Source organism: Triturus cristatus, chromosome 5_2 (genome assembly GCF_964204655.1).
Source record: "Triturus cristatus chromosome 5_2, aTriCri1.1, whole genome shotgun sequence".
NCBI classification, from domain to species: Eukaryota; Metazoa; Chordata; class Amphibia; order Caudata; family Salamandridae; genus Triturus; species Triturus cristatus.
This window is the reverse complement of record NC_140588.1, coordinates 551,932,809-551,955,989: the sequence shown is the minus strand read 5'-3', so window position 1 is coordinate 551,955,989 and position 23,181 is coordinate 551,932,809. Positions and strand designations below refer to the sequence as shown.

The 23,181-nt window shown below is 33.3% G+C and overlaps 15 non-coding genes across 15 annotated transcripts; 8 read left to right on the top strand and 7 right to left on the bottom strand.

Moving 5' to 3' along the window:
- The first annotated feature begins 1,182 nt into the window (after window positions 1–1,182).
- Window positions 1,183–1,254, top strand: TRNAQ-CUG (transfer RNA glutamine (anticodon CUG)). Its single transcript has one exon. It is a non-coding gene; the product is annotated as a tRNA-Gln (tRNA).
- An 825-nt stretch (window positions 1,255–2,079) lies between these two features.
- TRNAQ-UUG (transfer RNA glutamine (anticodon UUG)) lies at window positions 2,080–2,151 on the bottom strand. The gene has a single exon. It is a non-coding gene; the product is annotated as a tRNA-Gln (tRNA).
- Window positions 2,152–3,699: 1,548 nt separating this feature from the next.
- On the top strand, window positions 3,700–3,771 carry TRNAQ-CUG (transfer RNA glutamine (anticodon CUG)). The gene has a single exon. It is a non-coding gene; the product is annotated as a tRNA-Gln (tRNA).
- An 825-nt stretch (window positions 3,772–4,596) lies between these two features.
- On the bottom strand, window positions 4,597–4,668 carry TRNAQ-UUG (transfer RNA glutamine (anticodon UUG)). Its single transcript has one exon. It is a non-coding gene; the product is annotated as a tRNA-Gln (tRNA).
- A 1,548-nt stretch (window positions 4,669–6,216) lies between these two features.
- On the top strand, window positions 6,217–6,288 carry TRNAQ-CUG (transfer RNA glutamine (anticodon CUG)). Its single transcript has one exon. It is a non-coding gene; the product is annotated as a tRNA-Gln (tRNA).
- Window positions 6,289–7,113: 825 nt separating this feature from the next.
- Window positions 7,114–7,185, bottom strand: TRNAQ-UUG (transfer RNA glutamine (anticodon UUG)). The gene has a single exon. It is a non-coding gene; the product is annotated as a tRNA-Gln (tRNA).
- Window positions 7,186–8,733: 1,548 nt separating this feature from the next.
- Window positions 8,734–8,805, top strand: TRNAQ-CUG (transfer RNA glutamine (anticodon CUG)). Its single transcript has one exon. It is a non-coding gene; the product is annotated as a tRNA-Gln (tRNA).
- Window positions 8,806–11,250: 2,445 nt separating this feature from the next.
- On the top strand, window positions 11,251–11,322 carry TRNAQ-CUG (transfer RNA glutamine (anticodon CUG)). The gene has a single exon. It is a non-coding gene; the product is annotated as a tRNA-Gln (tRNA).
- Window positions 11,323–12,147: 825 nt separating this feature from the next.
- On the bottom strand, window positions 12,148–12,219 carry TRNAQ-UUG (transfer RNA glutamine (anticodon UUG)). Its single transcript has one exon. It is a non-coding gene; the product is annotated as a tRNA-Gln (tRNA).
- Window positions 12,220–14,664: 2,445 nt separating this feature from the next.
- On the bottom strand, window positions 14,665–14,736 carry TRNAQ-UUG (transfer RNA glutamine (anticodon UUG)). Its single transcript has one exon. It is a non-coding gene; the product is annotated as a tRNA-Gln (tRNA).
- Window positions 14,737–16,284: 1,548 nt separating this feature from the next.
- Window positions 16,285–16,356, top strand: TRNAQ-CUG (transfer RNA glutamine (anticodon CUG)). The gene has a single exon. It is a non-coding gene; the product is annotated as a tRNA-Gln (tRNA).
- Window positions 16,357–18,801: 2,445 nt separating this feature from the next.
- TRNAQ-CUG (transfer RNA glutamine (anticodon CUG)) lies at window positions 18,802–18,873 on the top strand. Its single transcript has one exon. It is a non-coding gene; the product is annotated as a tRNA-Gln (tRNA).
- Window positions 18,874–19,698: 825 nt separating this feature from the next.
- TRNAQ-UUG (transfer RNA glutamine (anticodon UUG)) lies at window positions 19,699–19,770 on the bottom strand. Its single transcript has one exon. It is a non-coding gene; the product is annotated as a tRNA-Gln (tRNA).
- A 1,548-nt stretch (window positions 19,771–21,318) lies between these two features.
- TRNAQ-CUG (transfer RNA glutamine (anticodon CUG)) lies at window positions 21,319–21,390 on the top strand. The gene has a single exon. It is a non-coding gene; the product is annotated as a tRNA-Gln (tRNA).
- Window positions 21,391–22,215: 825 nt separating this feature from the next.
- On the bottom strand, window positions 22,216–22,287 carry TRNAQ-UUG (transfer RNA glutamine (anticodon UUG)). Its single transcript has one exon. It is a non-coding gene; the product is annotated as a tRNA-Gln (tRNA).
- Window positions 22,288–23,181: the final 894 nt, after the last annotated feature.

Genomic DNA, 23,181 nt, shown 5'->3' with positions numbered 1-23,181 from the left:
ATTTTCTTTTCCATTCAGTTCCTAGAAGTTTTATTTGGAACAACATCACATTTACTTATAAACATGTAAAAATCAACCTGTACATATGTATCTCTGTATATATAGCTATATGTCTCTGTATATTTATAGGAAAATATAAACATATAGATTATAAAAATAAATATAATTAGTGGAGGTGAAAATCATGAACAGTTGTTGCCTCTCAGCATTTGAAACATGAGTTTCTACTTCTTTCTCTTTTATATGTCCTGAAATTGAGATAGTCACTTTTTACTCAGTATTGATCCAACAATACAGTTTATGTATATAAAGCATATCATATGATTTGTGAACAATGTTCAAAAATTAGAATTTGATCAGTACCTGTGATGCCTCCGACCAAAAGCTTATATTTTACGATTGGAGATCAACTGTTGTAAATCAGCATGAAAAACATTTTCTTTTCACGATTTCCATACTAATATAAAACAACATTTTTACTAGCTGAATGAGATCATCATTTGGGTTCCTCTATGTTTGATTGAAGAAAACTTCTCATTCAAAATGTGCTATTTTCGCCTTATCAATAGCGGGAAAGCTTAAAAAAGTGATGCTGTGAATCACCCATCTGAAATGCGTTTGAGAAAATCAGAATATGATTTTATAATGGCTAACTACTTTGTGAAGAAATTTGATGTCAAAGTATTTTAAAGTTTGTATTGATGCAACTTGTTCAAGCTGATGGACATTTTGAAAGCATTCAATAATTGACTATTTCAACCTACTGGTGTTGGATTTGAGCTATCAATGAACAAAGATGAAGAAATGGAAAAGCTCAAGAGTAATAAAAAAAGTCCCTCCAAGGTTTCAAATCGGATCATTGGATGCAAAGTCCAAATTGCCAACCATTGCTCTATGGAGCCACCCATGCAGGAGACAGAGACATTGCTTCAGTAGTCTGGAAATGTAGACTGTTTTATTATGCTACAGGCAAAGATGAACAGTGTGATATAACTTTTATATTCAGATAAACATTTGAATATTTAACACTTTTATAGAGAATATAGCTGAAAAGAATCAAATCACATTAAAGCTCTATCCACTATGAACATTCAAATGAGATATCTTTTTATCAATATAAGAGAAGGCCATCACTGATGCGCTCTCTTTTGTCTCAATGGAAAAGTCACTCTTGTGTGAGAGGGTTCCATGGTGTAATGGTTAGCACTCTGGACTCTGAATCCAGCGATCCGAGTTCAAATCTCGGTGGGACCTACTACAATTATGAGATTCACTGTTTAACTCATTTTTTAGAATTTGGTCTAGAAAAAACATAATATCAATGTTTTATACTGATGCGTATGAACGCATAAGTATGTATAGATGCATACATAGCTTTATCCGTCTAGATAGCTGTTAGACAATATGAACATATCAATTATTCATTAACATAAATATTGAAGCTGAACCTAGAAACTGTTCTTTCACATCCACATTGTAAACATGAGTTTATTTTCCTTTCTCATCTATATGGCCAGTAATGAGATAGTTCATTTTTGCTGATTTCTTAGCTGACAACATGCTGGACTTACACAGTGCATTTCATTGTGAATGTCTTTAAAAGTGAATTTCAGATTCACACCTTTGACATGTCTTTCAAAAGATTCAACTTTTTTGGTTGTGGATTTACTGTTGAAAATCAGTGTGTAAAATCTTTGTACGTCTGAATTTCAAGATTATTATTCAAACTGCACATCTTCGGTCCCCGTAATACAAAGTTTGACTCCTCAAGTTTTGTTTTAATGAATGCTTTGCAATGAAAAAGTTCCTTGTTCGCCTTAACAATAACAGTAAGATTTTAAAAAGTAATGTCTTGCATCAGGCCCCTGTGATGAGTTTGAGAAACCAGAGTGAGTTTGTAAAATCTCTCATTATTTTGAGCCTTTTAGTTTCCAGGTATTGTAAAATTTCTATTATTTGCTCACATCTAATAAACTTTTAGAGTATAATCAATAAATTAATTGTTCACCCTACCGGTATTAGATATGTGATATTAATGAATACACTTGAAAGAAAATGATTTGGTCAAGAGTCATAAAACGGTCCCACCGAGATTTGAACTCGGATCATTGGATTCAAAGTCCAAAGTGCTAACCATTACACCATGGAACCTCCCATGTGAAAGGAGCATAAACTGCTGCAGGAATGTGGAAATGTCAAAGTTTTTAATATTCTACTGTCAAAGAGAAACTGTATTGGATTGCTTTCCTATTCTGGTAAACTTTTGCATATTGAACTATGTTGGGGAAGGATGTTGCCCAAAAGACTCAAATAACATTATAACTCTGTTGAACAGTGGTTTTTATGTGAGATAATATTTTTCAATGAAAGATAAGTTGCCCCCTGAGGCAAATCTCTTCTGTCAAAATGGAAAGCTCACCCTGGTACGGGAGGGTGGATGGTGTCATGGTTAGCACTCTGGACTCTGAAAACAGGGATCTGAGTACAAATTTCAGTGGGACTTATCTGAACTTTACAATTTTCTTTTCCATTCAGTTCCTAGAAGTTTTATTTGGAACAACATCACATTTACTTATAAACATGTAAAAATCAACCTGTACATATGTATCTCTGTATATATTGCTATATGTCTCTGTATATTTATAGGAAAATATAAACATATAGATTATAAAAATAAATATAATTAGTGGAGGTGAAAATCATGAACAGTTGTTGCCTCTCAGCATTTGAAACATGAGTTTCTACTTCTTTCTCTTTTATATGTCCTGAAATTGAGATAGTCACTTTTTACTCAGTATTGATCCAACAATACAGTTTATGTATATAAAGCATATCATATGATTTGTGAACAATGTTCAAAAATTAGAATTTGATCAGTACCTGTGATGCCTCCGACCAAAAGCTTATATTTTACGATTGGAGATCAACTGTTGTAAATCAGCATGAAAAACATTTTCTTTTCACGATTTCCATACTAATATAAAACAACATTTTTACTAGCTGAATGAGATCATCATTTGGGTTCCTCTATGTTTGATTGAAGAAAACTTCTCATTCAAAATGTGCTATTTTCGCCTTATCAATAGCGGGAAAGCTTAAAAAAGTGATGCTGTGAATCACCCATCTGAAATGCGTTTGAGAAAATCAGAATATGATTTTATAATGGCTAACTACTTTGTGAAGAAATTTGATGTCAAAGTATTTTAAAGTTTGTATTGATGCAACTTGTTCAAGCTGATGGACATTTTGAAAGCATTCAATAATTGACTATTTCAACCTACTGGTGTTGGATTTGAGCTATCAATGAACAAAGATGAAGAAATGGAAAAGCTCAAGAGTAATAAAAAAAGTCCCTCCAAGGTTTCAAATCGGATCATTGGATGCAAAGTCCAAATTGCCAACCATTGCTCTATGGAGCCACCCATGCAGGAGACAGAGACATTGCTTCAGTAGTCTGGAAATGTAGACTGTTTTATTATGCTACAGGCAAAGATGAACAGTGTGATATAACTTTTATATTCAGATAAACATTTGAATATTTAACACTTTTATAGAGAATATAGCTGAAAAGAATCAAATCACATTAAAGCTCTATCCACTATGACCATTCAAATGAGATATCTTTTTATCAATATAAGAGAAGGCCATCACTGATGCGCTCTCTTTTGTCTCAATGGAAAAGTCACTCTTGTGTGAGAGGGTTCCATGGTGTAATGGTTAGCACTCTGGACTCTGAATCCAGTGATCCGAGTTCAAATCTCGGTGGGACCTACTACAATTATGAGATTCACTGTTTAACTCATTTTTTAGAATTTGGTCTAGAAAAAACATAATATCAATGTTTTATACTGATGCGTATGAACGCATAAGTATGTATAGATGCATACATAGCTTTATCCGTCTAGATAGCTGTTAGACAATATGAACATATCAATTATTCATTAACATAAATATTGAAGCTGAACCTAGAAACTGTTCTTTCACATCCACATTGTAAACATGAGTTTATTTTCCTTTCTCATCTATATGGCCAGTAATGAGATAGTTCATTTTTGCTGATTTCTTAGCTGACAACATGCTGGACTTACACAGTGCATTTCATTGTGAATGTCTTTAAAAGTGAATTTCAGATTCACACCTTTGACATGTCTTTCAAAAGATTCAACTTTTTTGGTTGTGGATTTACTGTTGAAAATCAGTGTGTAAAATCTTTGTACGTCTGAATTTCAAGATTATTATTCAAACTGCACATCTTCGGTCCCCGTAATACAAAGTTTGACTCCTCAAGTTTTGTTTTAATGAATGCTTTGCAATGAAAAAGTTCCTTGTTCGCCTTAACAATAACAGTAAGATTTTAAAAAGTAATGTCTTGCATCAGGCCCCTGTGATGAGTTTGAGAAACCAGAGTGAGTTTGTAAAATCTCTCATTATTTTGAGCCTTTTAGTTTCCAGGTATTGTAAAATTTCTATTATTTGCTCACATCTAATAAACTTTTAGAGTATAATCAATAAATTAATTGTTCACCCTACCGGTATTAGATATGTGATATTAATGAATACACTTGAAAGAAAATGATTTGGTCAAGAGTCATAAAACGGTCCCACCGAGATTTGAACTCGGATCATTGGATTCAAAGTCCAAAGTGCTAACCATTACACCATGGAACCTCCCATGTGAAAGGAGCATAAACTGCTGCAGGAATGTGGAAATGTCAAAGTTTTTAATATTCTACTGTCAAAGAGAAACTGTATTGGATTGCTTTCCTATTCTGGTAAACTTTTGCATATTGAACTATGTTGGGGAAGGATGTTGCCCAAAAGACTCAAATAACATTATAACTCTGTTGAACAGTGGTTTTTCTGTGAGATAATATTTTTCAATGAAAGATAAGTTGCCCCCTGAGGCAAATCTCTTCTGTCAAAATGGAAAGCTCACCCTGGTACGGGAGGGTGGATGGTGTCATGGTTAGCACTCTGGACTCTGAAAACAGGGATCTGAGTACAAATTTCAGTGGGACTTATCTGAACTTTACAATTTTCTTTTCCATTCAGTTCCTAGAAGTTTTATTTGGAACAACATCACATTTACTTATAAACATGTAAAAATCAACCTGTACATATGTATCTCTGTATATATAGCTATATGTCTCTGTATATTTATAGGAAAATATAAACATATAGATTATAAAAATAAATATAATTAGTGGAGGTGAAAATCATGAACAGTTGTTGCCTCTCAGCATTTGAAACATGAGTTTCTACTTCTTTCTCTTTTATATGTCCTGAAATTGAGATAGTCACTTTTTACTCAGTATTGATCCAACAATACAGTTTATGTATATAAAGCATATCATATGATTTGTGAACAATGTTCAAAAATTAGAATTTGATCAGTACCTGTGATGCCTCCGACCAAAAGCTTATATTTTACGATTGGAGATCAACTGTTGTAAATCAGCATGAAAAACATTTTCTTTTCACGATTTCCATACTAATATAAAACAACATTTTTACTAGCTGAATGAGATCATCATTTGGGTTCCTCTATGTTTGATTGAAGAAAACTTCTCATTCAAAATGTGCTATTTTCGCCTTATCAATAGCGGGAAAGCTTAAAAAAGTGATGCTGTGAATCACCCATCTGAAATGCGTTTGAGAAAATCAGAATATGATTTTATAATGGCTAACTACTTTGTGAAGAAATTTGATGTCAAAGTATTTTAAAGTTTGTATTGATGCAACTTGTTCAAGCTGATGGACATTTTGAAAGCATTCAATAATTGACTATTTCAACCTACTGGTGTTGGATTTGAGCTATCAATGAACAAAGATGAAGAAATGGAAAAGCTCAAGAGTAATAAAAAAAGTCCCTCCAAGGTTTCAAATCGGATCATTGGATGCAAAGTCCAAATTGCCAACCATTGCTCTATGGAGCCACCCATGCAGGAGACAGAGACATTGCTTCAGTAGTCTGGAAATGTAGACTGTTTTATTATGCTACAGGCAAAGATGAACAGTGTGATATAACTTTTATATTCAGATAAACATTTGAATATTTAACACTTTTATAGAGAATATAGCTGAAAAGAATCAAATCACATTAAAGCTCTATCCACTATGACCATTCAAATGAGATATCTTTTTATCAATATAAGAGAAGGCCATCACTGATGCGCTCTCTTTTGTCTCAATGGAAAAGTCACTCTTGTGTGAGAGGGTTCCATGGTGTAATGGTTAGCACTCTGGACTCTGAATCCAGCGATCCGAGTTCAAATCTCGGTGGGACCTACTACAATTATGAGATTCACTGTTTAACTCATTTTTTAGAATTTGGTCTAGAAAAAACATAATATCAATGTTTTATACTGATGCGTATGAACGCATAAGTATGTATAGATGCATACATAGCTTTATCCGTCTAGATAGCTGTTAGACAATATGAACATATCAATTATTCATTAACATAAATATTGAAGCTGAACCTAGAAACTGTTCTTTCACATCCACATTGTAAACATGAGTTTATTTTCCTTTCTCATCTATATGGCCAGTAATGAGATAGTTCATTTTTGCTGATTTCTTAGCTGACAACATGCTGGACTTACACAGTGCATTTCATTGTGAATGTCTTTAAAAGTGAATTTCAGATTCACACCTTTGACATGTCTTTCAAAAGATTCAACTTTTTTGGTTGTGGATTTACTGTTGAAAATCAGTGTGTAAAATCTTTGTACGTCTGAATTTCAAGATTATTATTCAAACTGCACATCTTCGGTCCCCGTAATACAAAGTTTGACTCCTCAAGTTTTGTTTTAATGAATGCTTTGCAATGAAAAAGTTCCTTGTTCGCCTTAACAATAACAGTAAGATTTTAAAAAGTAATGTCTTGCATCAGGCCCCTGTGATGAGTTTGAGAAACCAGAGTGAGTTTGTAAAATCTCTCATTATTTTGAGCCTTTTAGTTTCCAGGTATTGTAAAATTTCTATTATTTGCTCACATCTAATAAACTTTTAGAGTATAATCAATAAATTAATTGTTCACCCTACCGGTATTAGATATGTGATATTAATGAATACACTTGAAAGAAAATGATTTGGTCAAGAGTCATAAAACGGTCCCACCGAGATTTGAACTCGGATCATTGGATTCAAAGTCCAAAGTGCTAACCATTACACCATGGAACCTCCCATGTGAAAGGAGCATAAACTGCTGCAGGAATGTGGAAATGTCAAAGTTTTTAATATTCTACTGTCAAAGAGAAACTGTATTGGATTGCTTTCCTATTCTGGTAAACTTTTGCATATTGAACTATGTTGGGGAAGGATGTTGCCCAAAAGACTCAAATAACATTATAACTCTGTTGAACAGTGGTTTTTATGTGAGATAATATTTTTCAATGAAAGATAAGTTGCCCCCTGAGGCAAATCTCTTCTGTCAAAATGGAAAGCTCACCCTGGTACGGGAGGGTGGATGGTGTCATGGTTAGCACTCTGGACTCTGAAAACAGGGATCTGAGTACAAATTTCAGTGGGACTTATCTGAACTTTACAATTTTCTTTTCCATTCAGTTCCTAGAAGTTTTATTTGGAACAACATCACATTTACTTATAAACATGTAAAAATCAACCTGTACATATGTATCTCTGTATATATAGCTATATGTCTCTGTATATTTATAGGAAAATATAAACATATAGATTATAAAAATAAATATAATTAGTGGAGGTGAAAATCATGAACAGTTGTTGCCTCTCAGCATTTGAAACATGAGTTTCTACTTCTTTCTCTTTTATATGTCCTGAAATTGAGATAGTCACTTTTTACTCAGTATTGATCCAACAATACAGTTTATGTATATAAAGCATATCATATGATTTGTGAACAATGTTCAAAAATTAGAATTTGATCAGTACCTGTGATGCCTCCGACCAAAAGCTTATATTTTACGATTGGAGATCAACTGTTGTAAATCAGCATGAAAAACATTTTCTTTTCACGATTTCCATACTAATATAAAACAACATTTTTACTAGCTGAATGAGATCATCATTTGGGTTCCTCTATGTTTGATTGAAGAAAACTTCTCATTCAAAATGTGCTATTTTCGCCTTATCAATAGCGGGAAAGCTTAAAAAAGTGATGCTGTGAATCACCCATCTGAAATGCGTTTGAGAAAATCAGAATATGATTTTATAATGGCTAACTACTTTGTGAAGAAATTTGATGTCAAAGTATTTTAAAGTTTGTATTGATGCAACTTGTTCAAGCTGATGGACATTTTGAAAGCATTCAATAATTGACTATTTCAACCTACTGGTGTTGGATTTGAGCTATCAATGAACAAAGATGAAGAAATGGAAAAGCTCAAGAGTAATAAAAAAAGTCCCTCCAAGGTTTCAAATCGGATCATTGGATGCAAAGTCCAAATTGCCAACCATTGCTCTATGGAGCCACCCATGCAGGAGACAGAGACATTGCTTCAGTAGTCTGGAAATGTAGACTGTTTTATTATGCTACAGGCAAAGATGAACAGTGTGATATAACTTTTATATTCAGATAAACATTTGAATATTTAACACTTTTATAGAGAATATAGCTGAAAAGAATCAAATCACATTAAAGCTCTATCCACTATGACCATTCAAATGAGATATCTTTTTATCAATATAAGAGAAGGCCATCACTGATGCGCTCTCTTTTGTCTCAATGGAAAAGTCACTCTTGTGTGAGAGGGTTCCATGGTGTAATGGTTAGCACTCTGGACTCTGAATCCAGTGATCCGAGTTCAAATCTCGGTGGGACCTACTACAATTATGAGATTCACTGTTTAACTCATTTTTTAGAATTTGGTCTAGAAAAAACATAATATCAATGTTTTATACTGATGCGTATGAACGCATAAGTATGTATAGATGCATACATAGCTTTATCCGTCTAGATAGCTGTTAGACAATATGAACATATCAATTATTCATTAACATAAATATTGAAGCTGAACCTAGAAACTGTTCTTTCACATCCACATTGTAAACATGAGTTTATTTTCCTTTCTCATCTATATGGCCAGTAATGAGATAGTTCATTTTTGCTGATTTCTTAGCTGACAACATGCTGGACTTACACAGTGCATTTCATTGTGAATGTCTTTAAAAGTGAATTTCAGATTCACACCTTTGACATGTCTTTCAAAAGATTCAACTTTTTTGGTTGTGGATTTACTGTTGAAAATCAGTGTGTAAAATCTTTGTACGTCTGAATTTCAAGATTATTATTCAGACTGCACATCTTCGGTCCCCGTAATACAAAGTTTGACTCCTCAAGTTTTGTTTTAATGAATGCTTTGCAATGAAAAAGTTCCTTGTTCGCCTTAACAATAACAGTAAGATTTTAAAAAGTAATGTCTTGCATCAGGCCCCTGTGATGAGTTTGAGAAACCAGAGTGAGTTTGTAAAATCTCTCATTATTTTGAGCCATTTAGTTTCCAGGTATTGTAAAATTTCTATTATTTGCTCACATCTAATAAACTTTTAGAGTATAATCAATAAATTAATTGTTCACCCTTCCGGTATTAGATATGTGATATTAATGAATACACTTGAAAGAAAATGATTTGGTCAAGAGTCATAAAATGGTCCCACCGAGATTTGAACTTGGATCATTGGATTCAAAGTCCAAAGTGCTAACCATTACACCATGGAACCTCCCATGTGAAAGGAGCATAAACTGCTGCAGGAATGTGGAAATGTCAAAGTTTTTAATATTCTACTGTCAAAGAGAAACTGTATTGGATTGCTTTCCTATTCTGGTAAACTTTTGCATATTGAACTATGTTGGGGAAGGATGTTGCCCAAAAGACTCAAATAACGTTATAACTCTGTTGAACAGTGGTTTTTATGTGAGATAATATTTTTCAATGAAAGATAAGTTGCCCCCTGAGGCAAATCTCTTCTGTCAAAATGGAAAGCTCACCCTGGTACGGGAGGGTGGATGGTGTCATGGTTAGCACTCTGGACTCTGAAAACAGGGATCTGAGTACAAATTTCAGTGGGACTTATCTGAACTTTACAATTTTCTTTTCCATTCAGTTCTTAGAAGTTTTATTTGGAACAACATCACATTTACTTATAAACATGTAAAAATCAACCTGTACATATGTATCTCTGTATATATAGCTATATGTCTCTGTATATTTATAGGAAAACATAAACATATAGATTATAAAAATAAATATAATTAGTGGAGGTGAAAATCATGAACAGTTGTTGCCTCTCAGCATTTGAAACATGAGTTTCTACTTCTTTCTCTTTTATATGTCCTGAAATTGAGATAGTCACTTTTTACTCAGTATTGATCCAACAATACAGTTTATGTATATAAAGCATATCATATGATTTGTGAACAATGTTCAAAAATTAGAATTTGATCAGTACCTGTGATGCCTCCGACCAAAAGCTTATATTTTACGATTGGAGATCAACTGTTGTAAATCAGCATGAAAAACATTTTCTTTTCACGATTTCCATACTAATATAAAACAACATTTTTACTAGCTGAATGAGATCATCATTTGGGTTCCTCTATGTTTGATTGAAGAAAACTTCTCATTCAAAATGTGCTATTTTCGCCTTATCAATAGCGGGAAAGCTTAAAAAAGTGATGCTGTGAATCACCCATCTGAAATGCGTTTGAGAAAATCAGAATATGATTTTATAATGGCTAACTACTTTGTGAAGAAATTTGATGTCAAAGTATTTTAAAGTTTGTATTGATGTAACTTGTTCAAGCTGATGGACATTTTGAAAGCATTCAATAATTGACTATTTCAACCTACTGGTGTTGGATTTGAGCTATCAATGAACAAAGATGAAGAAATGGAAAAGCTCAAGAGTAATAAAAAAAGTCCCTCCAAGGTTTCAAATCGGATCATTGGATGCAAAGTCCAAATTGCCAACCATTGCTCTATGGAGCCACCCATGCAGGAGACAGAGACATTGCTTCAGTAGTCTGGAAATGTAGACTGTTTTATTATGCTACAGGCAAAGATGAACAGTGTGATATAACTTTTATATTCAGATAAACATTTGAATATTTAACACTTTTATAGAGAATATAGCTGAAAAGAATCAAATCACATTAAAGCTCTATCCACTATGACCATTCAAATGAGATATCTTTTTATCAATATAAGAGAAGGCCATCACTGATGCGCTCTCTTTTGTCTCAATGGAAAAGTCACTCTCGTGTGAGAGGGTTCCATGGTGTAATGGTTAGCACTCTGGACTCTGAATCCAGCAATCCGAGTTCAAATCTCGGTGGGACCTACTACAATTATGAGATTCACTCTTTAACTCATTTTTTAGAATTTGGTCTAGAAAAAACATAATATCAATGTTTTATACTGATGCGTATGAACGCATAAGTATGTATAGATGCATACATAGCTTTATCCGTCTAGATAGCTGTTAGACAATATGAACATATCAATTATTCATTAACATAAATATTGAAGCTGAACCTAGAAACTGTTCTTTCACATCCACATTGTAAACATGAGTTTATTTTCCTTTCTCATCTATATGGCCAGTAATGAGATAGTTCATTTTTGCTGATTTCTTAGCTGACAACATGCTGGACTTACACAGTGCATTTCATTGTGAATGTCTTTAAAAGTGAATTTCAGATTCACACCTTTGACATGTCTTTCAAAAGATTCAACTTTTTTGGTTGTGGATTTACTGTTGAAAATCAGTGTGTAAAATCTTTGTACGTCTGAATTTCAAGATTATTATTCAAACTGCACATCTTCGGTCCCCGTAATACAAAGTTTGACTCCTCAAGTTTTGTTTTAATGAATGCTTTGCAATGAAAAAGTTCCTTGTTCGCCTTAACAATAACAGTAAGATTTTAAAAAGTAATGTCTTGCATCAGGCCCCTGTGATGAGTTTGAGAAACCAGAGTGAGTTTGTAAAATCTCTCATTATTTTGAGCCATTTAGTTTCCAGGTATTGTAAAATTTCTATTATTTGCTCACATCTAATAAACTTTTAGAGTATAATCAATAAATTAATTGTTCACCCTACCGGTATTAGATATGTGATATTAATGAATACACTTGAAAGAAAATGATTTGGTCAAGAGTCATAAAATGGTCCCACCGAGATTTGAACTCGGATCATTGGATTCAAAGTCCAAAGTGCTAACCATTACACCATGGAACCTCCCATGTGAAAGGAGCATAAACTGCTGCAGGAATGTGGAAATGTCAAAGTTTTTAATATTCTACTGTCAAAGAGAAACTGTATTGGATTGCTTTCCTATTCTGGTAAACTTTTGCATATTGAACTATGTTGGGGAAGGATGTTGCCCAAAAGACTCAAATAACGTTATAACTCTGTTGAACAGTGGTTTTTATGTGAGATAATATTTTTCAATGAAAGATAAGTTGCCCCCTGAGGCAAATCTCTTCTGTCAAAATGGAAAGCTCACCCTGGTACGGGAGGGTGGATGGTGTCATGGTTAGCACTCTGGACTCTGAAAACAGGGATCTGAGTACAAATTTCAGTGGGACTTATCTGAACTTTACAATTTTCTTTTCCATTCAGTTCTTAGAAGTTTTATTTGGAACAACATCACATTTACTTATAAACATGTAAAAATCAACCTGTACATATGTATCTCTGTATATATAGCTATATGTCTCTGTATATTTATAGGAAAACATAAACATATAGATTATAAAAATAAATATAATTAGTGGAGGTGAAAATCATGAACAGTTGTTGCCTCTCAGCATTTGAAACATGAGTTTCTACTTCTTTCTCTTTTATATGTCCTGAAATTGAGATAGTCACTTTTTACTCAGTATTGATCCAACAATACAGTTTATGTATATAAAGCATATCATATGATTTGTGAACAATGTTCAAAAATTAGAATTTGATCAGTACCTGTGATGCCTCCGACCAAAAGCTTATATTTTACGATTGGAGATCAACTGTTGTAAATCAGCATGAAAAACATTTTCTTTTCACGATTTCCATACTAATATAAAACAACATTTTTACTAGCTGAATGAGATCATCATTTGGGTTCCTCTATGTTTGATTGAAGAAAACTTCTCATTCAAAATGTGCTATTTTCGCCTTATCAATAGCGGGAAAGCTTAAAAAAGTGATGCTGTGAATCACCCATCTGAAATGCGTTTGAGAAAATCAGAATATGATTTTATAATGGATAACTACTTTGTGAAGAAATTTGATGTCAAAGTATTTTAAAGTTTGTATTGATGTAACTTGTTCAAGCTGATGGACATTTTGAAAGCATTCAATAATTGACTATTTCAACCTACTGGTGTTGGATTTGAGCTATCAATGAACAAAGATGAAGAAATGGAAAAGCTCAAGAGAAATAAAAAAAGTCCCTCCAAGGTTTCAAATCGGATCATTGGCTGCAAAGTCCAAATTGCCAACCATTGCTCTATGGAGCCACCCATGCAGGAGACAGAGACATTGCTTCAGTAGTCTGGAAATGTAGACTGTTTTATTATGCTACAGGCAAAGATGAACATTGTGATATAACTTTTATATTCAGATAAACATTTGAATATTTAACACTTTTATAGAGAATATAGCTGAAAAGAATCAAATCACATTAAAGCTCTATCCACTATGACCATTCAAATGAGATATCTTTTTATCAATATAAGAGAAGGCCATCACTGATGCGCTCTCTTTTGTCTCAATGGAAAAGTCACTCTTGTGTGAGAGGGTTCCATGGTGTAATGGTTAGCACTCTGGACTCTGAATCCAGCAATCTGAGTTCAAATCTCGGTGGGACCTACTACAATTATGAGATTCACTGTTTAACTCATTTTTTAGAATTTGGTCTAGAAAAAACATAATATCAATGTTTTATACTGATGCGTATGAACGCATAAGTATGTATAGATGCATACATAGCTTTATCCGTCTAGATAGCTGTTAGACAATATGAACATATCAATTATTCATTAACATAAATATTGAAGCTGAACCTAGAAACTGTTCTTTCACATCCACATTGTAAAAATGAGTTTATTTTCCTTTCTCATCTATATGGCCAGTAATGAGATAGTTCATTTTTGCTGATTTCTTAGCTGACAACATGCTGGACTTACACAGTGCATTTCATTGTGAATGTCTTTAAAAGTGAATTTCAGATTCACACCTTTGACATGTCTTTCAAAAGATTCAACTTTTTTGGTTGTGGATTTACTGTTGAAAATCAGTGTGTAAAATCTTTGTACGTCTGAATTTCAAGATTATTATTCAAACTGCACATCTTCGGTCCCCGTAATACAAAGTTTGACTCCTCAAGTTTTGTTTTAATGAATGCTTTGCAATGAAAAAGTTCCTTGTTCGCCTTAACAATAACAGTAAGATTTTAAAAAGTAATGTCTTGCATCAGGCCCCTGTGATGAGTTTGAGAAACCAGAGTGAGTTTGTAAAATCTCTCATTATTTTGAGCCATTTAGTTTCCAGGTATGGTAAAATTTCTATTATTTGCTCACATCTAATAAACTTTTAGAGTATAATCAATAAATTAATTGTTCACCCTACCGGTATTAGATATGTGATATTAATGAATACACTTGAAAGAAAATGATTTGGTCAAGAGTCATAAAATGGTCCCACCGAGATTTGAACTCGGATCATTGGATTCAAAGTCCAAAGTGCTAACCATTACACCATGGAACCTCCCATGTGAAAGGAGCATAAACTGCTGCAGGAATGTGGAAATGTCAAAGTTTTTAATATTCTACTGTCAAAGAGAAACTGTATTGGATTGCTTTCCTATTCTGGTAAACTTTTGCATATTGAACTATGTTGGGGAAGGATGTTGCCCAAAAGACTCAAATAACGTTATAACTCTGTTGAACAGTGGTTTTTATGTGAGATAATATTTTTCAATGAAAGATAAGTTGCACCCTGAGGCAAATCTCTTCTGTCAAAATGGAAAGCTCACCCTGGTACGGGAGGGTGGATGATGTCATGGTTAGCACTCTGGACTCTGAAAACAGGGATCTGAGTACAAATTTCAGTGGGACTTATCTGAACTTTACAATTTTCTTTTCCATTCAGTTCTTAGAAGTTTTATTTGGAACAACATCACATTTACTTATAAACATGTAAAAATCAACCTGTACATATGTATCTCTGTATATATAGCTATATGTCTCTGTATATTTATAGGAAAACATAAACATATAGATTATAAAAATAAATATAATTAGTGGAGGTGAAAATCATGAACAGTTGTTGCCTCTCAGCATTTGAAACATGAGTTTCTACTTCTTTCTCTTTTATATGTCCTGAAATTGAGATAGTCACTTTTTACTCATTATTGATCCAACGATACAGTTTATGTATAGAAAGCATATCATATGATTTGTGAACAATGTTCAAAAATTAGAATTTGATCAGTACCTGTGATGCCTCCGACCAAAAGCTTATATTTTACGATTGGAGATCAACTGTTGTAAATCAGCATGAAAAACATTTTCTTTTCACGATTTCCATACTAATATAAAACAACATTTTTACTAGCTGAATGAGATCATCATTTGGGTTCCTCTATGTTTGATTGAAGAAAACTTCTCATTCAAAATGTGCTATTTTCGCCTTATCAATAGCGGGAAAGCTTAAAAAAGTGATGCTGTGAATCACCCATCTGAAATGCGTTTGAGAAAATCAGAATATGATTTTATAATGGCTAACTACTTTGTGAAGAAATTTGATGTCAAAGTATTTTAAAGTTTGTATTGATGTAACTTGTTCAAGCTGATGGACATTTTGAAAGCATTCAATAATTGACTATTTCAACCTACTGGTGTTGGATTTGAGCTATCAATGAACAAAGATGAAGAAATGGAAAAGCTCAAGAGTAATAAAAAAAGTCCCTCCAAGGTTTCAAATCGGATCATTGGATGCAAAGTCCAAATTGCCAACCATTGCTCTATGGAGCCACCCATGCAGGAGACAGAGACATTGCTTCAGTAGTCTGGAAATGTAGACTGTTTTATTATGCTACAGGCAAAGATGAACAGTGTGATATAACTTTTATATTCAGATAAACATTTGAATATTTAACACTTTTATAGAGAATATAGCTGAAAAGAATCAAATCACATTAAAGCTCTATCCACTATGACCATTCAAATGAGATATCTTTTTATCAATATAAGAGAAGGCCATCACTGATGCGCTCTCTTTTGTCTCAATGGAAAAGTCACTCTTGTGTGAGAGGGTTCCATGGTGTAATGGTTAGCACTCTGGACTCTGAATCCAGCAATCCGAGTTCAAATCTCGGTGGGACCTACTACAATTATGAGATTCACTGTTTAACTCATTTTTTAGAATTTGGTCTAGAAAAAACATAATATCAATGTTTTATACTGATGCGTATGAACGCATAAGTATGTATAGATGCATACATAGCTTTATCCGTCTAGATAGCTGTTAGACAATATGAACATATCAATTATTCATTAACATAAATATTGAAGCTGAACCTAGAAACTGTTCTTTCACATCCACATTGTAAACATGAGTTTATTTTCCTTTCTCATCTATATGGCCAGTAATGAGATAGTTCATTTTTGCTGATTTCTTAGCTGACAACATGCTGGACTTACACAGTGCATTTCATTGTGAATGTCTTTAAAAGTGAATTTCAGATTCACACCTTTGACATGTCTTTCAAAAGATTCAACTTTTTTGGTTGTGGATTTACTGTTGAAAATCAGTGTGTAAAATCTTTGTACGTCTGAATTTCAAGATTATTATTCAAACTGCACATCTTCGGTCCCCGTAATACAAAGTTTGACTCCTCAAGTTTTGTTTTAATGAATGCTTTGCAATGAAAAAGTTCCTTGTTCGCCTTAACAATAACAGTAAGATTTTAAAAAGTAATGTCTTGCATCAGGCCCCTGTGATGAGTTTGAGAAACCAGAGTGAGTTTGTAAAATCTCTCATTATTTTGAGCCATTTAGTTTCCAGGTATTGTAAAATTTCTATTATTTGCTCACATCTAATAAACTTTTAGAGTATAATCAATAAATTAATTGTTCACCCTACCGGTATTAGATATGTGATATTAATGAATACACTTGAAAGAAAATGATTTGGTCAAGAGTCATAAAATGGTCCCACCGAGATTTGAACTTGGATCATTGGATTCAAAGTCCAAAGTGCTAACCATTACACCATGGAACCTCCCATGTGAAAGGAGCATAAACTGCTGCAGGAATGTGGAAATGTCAAAGTTTTTAATATTCTACTGTCAAAGAGAAACTGTATTGGATTGCTTTCCTATTCTGGTAAACTTTTGCATATTGAACTATGTTGGGGAAGGATGTTGCCCAAAAGACTCAAATAACGTTATAACTCTGTTGAACAGTGGTTTTTATGTGAGATAATATTTTTCAATGAAAGATAAGTTGCCCCCTGAGGCAAATCTCTTCTGTCAAAATGGAAAGCTCACCCTGGTACGGGAGGGTGGATGGTGTCATGGTTAGCACTCTGGACTCTGAAAACAGGGATCTGAGTACAAATTTCAGTGGGACTTATCTGAACTTTACAATTTTCTTTTCCATTCAGTTCTTAGAAGTTTTATTTGGAACAACATCACATTTACTTATAAACATGTAAAAATCAACCTGTACATATGTATCTCTGTATATATAGCTATATGTCTCTGTATATTTATAGGAAAATATAAACATATAGATTATAAAAATAAATATAATTAGTGGAGGTGAAAATCATGAACAGTTGTTGCCTCTCAGCATTTGAAACATGAGTTTCTACTTCTTTCTCTTTTATATGTCCTGAAATTGAGATAGTCACTTTTTACTCAGTATTGATCCAACAATACAGTTTATGTATATAAAGCATATCATATGATTTGTGAACAATGTTCAAAAATTAGAATTTGATCAGTACCTGTGATGCCTCCGACCAAAAGCTTATATTTTACGATTGGAGATCAACTGTTGTAAATCAGCATGAAAAACATTTTCTTTTCACGATTTCCATACTAATATAAAACAACATTTTTACTAGCTGAATGAGATCATCATTTGGGTTCCTCTATGTTTGATTGAAGAAAACTTCTCATTCAAAATGTGCTATTTTCGCCTTATCAATAGCGGGAAAGCTTAAAAAAGTGATGCTGTGAATCACCCATCTGAAATGCGTTTGAGAAAATCAGAATATGATTTTATAATGGATAACTACTTTGTGAAGAAATTTGATGTCAAAGTATTTTAAAGTTTGTATTGATGTAACTTGTTCAAGCTGATGGACATTTTGAAAGCATTCAATAATTGACTATTTCAACCTACTGGTGTTGGATTTGAGCTATCAATGAACAAAGATGAAGAAATGGAAAAGCTCAAGAGAAATAAAAAAAGTCCCTCCAAGGTTTCAAATCGGATCATTGGCTGCAAAGTCCAAATTGCCAACCATTGCTCTATGGAGCCACCCATGCAGGAGACAGAGACATTGCTTCAGTAGTCTGGAAATGTAGACTGTTTTATTATGCTACAGGCAAAGATGAACATTGTGATATAACTTTTATATTCAGATAAACATTTGAATATTTAACACTTTTATAGAGAATATAGCTGAAAAGAATCAAATCACATTAAAGCTCTATCCACTATGACCATTCAAATGAGATATCTTTTTATCAATATAAGAGAAGGCCATCACTGATGCGCTCTCTTTTGTCTCAATGGAAAAGTCACTCTTGTGTGAGAGGGTTCCATGGTGTAATGGTTAGCACTCTGGACTCTGAATCCAGCGATCCGAGTTCAAATCTCGGTGGGACCTACTACAATTATGAGATTCACTGTTTAACTCATTTTTTAGAATTTGGTCTAGAAAAAACATAATATCAATGTTTTATACTGATGCGTATGAACGCATAAGTATGTATAGATGCATACATAGCTTTATCCGTCTAGATAGCTGTTAGACAATATGAACATATCAATTATTCATTAACATAAATATTGAAGCTGAACCTAGAAACTGTTCTTTCACATCCACATTGTAAAAATGAGTTTATTTTCCTTTCTCATCTATATGGCCAGTAATGAGATAGTTCATTTTTGCTGATTTCTTAGCTGACAACATGCTGGACTTACACAGTGCATTTCATTGTGAATGTCTTTAAAAGTGAATTTCAGATTCACACCTTTGACATGTCTTTCAAAAGATTCAACTTTTTTGGTTGTGGATTTACTGTTGAAAATCAGTGTGTAAAATCTTTGTACGTCTGAATTTCAAGATTATTATTCAAACTGCACATCTTCGGTCCCCGTAATACAAAGTTTGACTCCTCAAGTTTTGTTTTAATGAATGCTTTGCAATGAAAAAGTTCCTTGTTCGCCTTAACAATAACAGTAAGATTTTAAAAAGTAATGTCTTGCATCAGGCCCCTGTGATGAGTTTGAGAAACCAGAGTGAGTTTGTAAAATCTCTCATTATTTTGAGCCATTTAGTTTCCAGGTATGGTAAAATTTCTATTATTTGCTCACATCTAATAAACTTTTAGAGTATAATCAATAAATTAATTGTTCACCCTACCGGTATTAGATATGTGATATTAATGAATACACTTGAAAGAAAATGATTTGGTCAAGAGTCATAAAATGGTCCCACCGAGATTTGAACTCGGATCATTGGATTCAAAGTCCAAAGTGCTAACCATTACACCATGGAACCTCCCATGTGAAAGGAGCATAAACTGCTGCAGGAATGTGGAAATGTCAAAGTTTTTAATATTCTACTGTCAAAGAGAAACTGTATTGGATTGCTTTCCTATTCTGGTAAACTTTTGCATATTGAACTATGTTGGGGAAGGATGTTGCCCAAAAGACTCAAATAACGTTATAACTCTGTTGAACAGTGGTTTTTATGTGAGATAATATTTTTCAATGAAAGATAAGTTGCCCCCTGAGGCAAATCTCTTCTGTCAAAATGGAAAGCTCACCCTGGTACGGGAGGGTGGATGATGTCATGGTTAGCACTCTGGACTCTGAAAACAGGGATCTGAGTACAAATTTCAGTGGGACTTATCTGAACTTTACAATTTTCTTTTCCATTCAGTTCTTAGAAGTTTTATTTGGAACAACATCACATTTACTTATAAACATGTAAAAATCAACCTGTACATATGTATCTCTGTATATATAGCTATATGTCTCTGTATATTTATAGGAAAACATAAACATATAGATTATAAAAATAAATATAATTAGTGGAGGTGAAAATCATGAACAGTTGTTGCCTCTCAGCATTTGAAACATGAGTTTCTACTTCTTTCTCTTTTATATGTCCTGAAATTGAGATAGTCACTTTTTACTCAGTATTGATCCAACAATACAGTTTATGTATATAAAGCATATCATATGATTTGTGAACAATGTTCAAAAATTAGAATTTGATCAGTACCTGTGATGCCTCCGACCAAAAGCTTATATTTTACGATTGGAGATCAACTGTTGTAAATCAGCATGAAAAACATTTTCTTTTCACGATTTCCATACTAATATAAAACAACATTTTTACTAGCTGAATGAGATCATCATTTGGGTTCCTCTATGTTTGATTGAAGAAAACTTCTCATTCAAAATGTGCTATTTTCGCCTTATCAATAGCGGGAAAGCTTAAAAAAGTGATGCTGTGAATCACCCATCTGAAATGCGTTTGAGAAAATCAGAATATGATTTTATAATGGCTAACTACTTTGTGAAGAAATTTGATGTCAAAGTATTTTAAAGTTTGTATTGATGTAACTTGTTCAAGCTGATGGACATTTTGAAAGCATTCAATAATTGACTATTTCAACCTACTGGTGTTGGATTTGAGCTATCAATGAACAAAGATGAAGAAATGGAAAAGCTCAAGAGTAATAAAAAAAGTCCCTCCAAGGTTTCAAATCGGATCATTGGATGCAAAGTCCAAATTGCCAACCATTGCTCTATGGAGCCACCCATGCAGGAGACAGAGACATTGCTTCAGTAGTCTGGAAATGTAGACTGTTTTATTATGCTACAGGCAAAGATGAACAGTGTGATATAACTTTTATATTCAGATAAACATTTGAATATTTAACACTTTTATAGAGAATATAGCTGAAAAGAATCAAATCACATTAAAGCTCTATCCACTATGACCATTCAAATGAGATATCTTTTTATCAATATAAGAGAAGGCCATCACTGATGCGCTCTCTTTTGTCTCAATGGAAAAGTCACTCTTGTGTGAGAGGGTTCCATGGTGTAATGGTTAGCACTCTGGACTCTGAATCCAGCAATCCGAGTTCAAATCTCGGTGGGACCTACTACAATTATGAGATTCACTGTTTAACTCATTTTTTAGAATTTGGTCTAGAAAAAACATAATATCAATGTTTTATACTGATGCGTATGAACGCATAAGTATGTATAGATGCATACATAGCTTTATCCGTCTAGATAGCTGTTAGACAATATGAACATATCAATTATTCATTAACATAAATATTGAAGCTGAACCTAGAAACTGTTCTTTCACATCCACATTGTAAACATGAGTTTATTTTCCTTTCTCATCTATATGGCCAGTAATGAGATAGTTCATTTTTGCTGATTTCTTAGCTGACAACATGCTGGACTTACACAGTGCATTTCATTGTGAATGTCTTTAAAAGTGAATTTCAGATTCACACCTTTGACATGTCTTTCAAAAGATTCAACTTTTTTGGTTGTGGATTTACTGTTGAAAATCAGTGTGTAAAATCTTTGTACGTCTGAATTTCAAGATTATTATTCAAACTGCACATCTTCGGTCCCCGTAATACAAAGTTTGACTCCTCAAGTTTTGTTTTAATGAATGCTTTGCAATGAAAAAGTTCCTTGTTCGCCTTAACAATAACAGTAAGATTTTAAAAAGTAATGTCTTGCATCAGGCCCCTGTGATGAGTTTGAGAAACCAGAGTGAGTTTGTAAAATCTCTCATTATTTTGAGCCATTTAGTTTCCAGGTATGGTAAAATTTCTATTATTTGCTCACATCTAATAAACTTTTAGAGTATAATCAATAAATTAATTGTTCACCCTACCGGTATTAGATATGTGATATTAATGAATACACTTGAAAGAAAATGATTTGGTCAAGAGTCATAAAATGGTCCCACCGAGATTTGAACTCGGATCATTGGATTCAAAGTCCAAAGTGCTAACCATTACACCATGGAACCTCCCATGTGAAAGGAGCATAAACTGCTGCAGGAATGTGGAAATGTCAAAGTTTTTAATATTCTACTGTCAAAGAGAAACTGTATTGGATTGCTTTCCTATTCTGGTAAACTTTTGCATATTGAACTATGTTGGGGAAGGATGTTGCCCAAAAGACTCAAATAACGTTATAACTCTGTTGAACAGTGGTTTTTATGTGAGATAATATTTTTCAATGAAAGATAAGTTGCCCCCTGAGGCAAATCTCTTCTGTCAAAATGGAAAGCTCACCCTGGTACGGGAGGGTGGATGATGTCATGGTTAGCACTCTGGACTCTGAAAACAGGGATCTGAGTACAAATTTCAGTGGGACTTATCTGAACTTTACAATTTTCTTTTCCATTCAGTTCTTAGAAGTTTTATTTGGAACAACATCACATTTACTTATAAACATGTAAAAATCAACCTGTACATATGTATCTCTGTATATATAGCTATATGTCTCTGTATATTTATAGGAAAACATAAACATATAGATTATAAAAATAAATATAATTAGTGGAGGTGAAAATCATGAACAGTTGTTGCCTCTCAGCATTTGAAACATGAGTTTCTACTTCTTTCTCTTTTATATGTCCTGAAATTGAGATAGTCACTTTTTACTCAGTATTGATCCAACAATACAGTTTATGTATATAAAGCATATCATATGATTTGTGAACAATGTTCAAAAATTAGAATTTGATCAGTACCTGTGATGCCTCCGACCAAAAGCTTATATTTTACGATTGGAGATCAACTGTTGTAAATCAGCATGAAAAACATTTTCTTTTCACGATTTCCATACTAATATAAAACAACATTTTTACTAGCTGAATGAGATCATCATTTGGGTTCCTCTATGTTTGATTGAAGAA